Genomic DNA, 528 nt, shown 5'->3' on the forward strand with positions numbered 1-528 from the left:
ATTCCCACCCAGCATTCCTGTTTTCAGCTAATTTTAAGGGATATAATTTCTAAAATTAGGGCAAAGAGTAAATTTCCTGCTTTCTACTTCAATGCTTTAACTCTCCTCCAACCTACACAGTTGTGGAGGATAAAAGAGCTGACATGTGACTCCAAGCATGGAAGAAACAATATTAGCACACGTTAGTCTAATCATCTGCCAAAAGGAAAGGTGTGCTGCTTTCCACCTCTACCACAGAATTAAAATGTTGATCAATGAAGCCATTTCAAATGGTTTTAGAGAAGGATCAGAGATAACAGGCTAGATAGCATACATCTCCCTGAACCACTAAGCTTGGTTAAATCCCTGTGCAGCATGGAAGCCTCCCTACGTCATTTATTAGTTATATTATCTGGAAAGCATATTGGATGCTGCTCTAAGATAGGTCTACAATGCCCTGGTTGCACACACAAATGGCTGTTTTGAGTATAATGCAAGGCTCTATTTCCCTTTAGCCATAAGAATTAAAACAATACTTATCACCATACA

This window comes from Eubalaena glacialis, chromosome 14 (assembly GCF_028564815.1).
Source record: "Eubalaena glacialis isolate mEubGla1 chromosome 14, mEubGla1.1.hap2.+ XY, whole genome shotgun sequence".
In the NCBI taxonomy this organism is placed as follows: Eukaryota; Metazoa; Chordata; class Mammalia; order Artiodactyla; family Balaenidae; genus Eubalaena; species Eubalaena glacialis.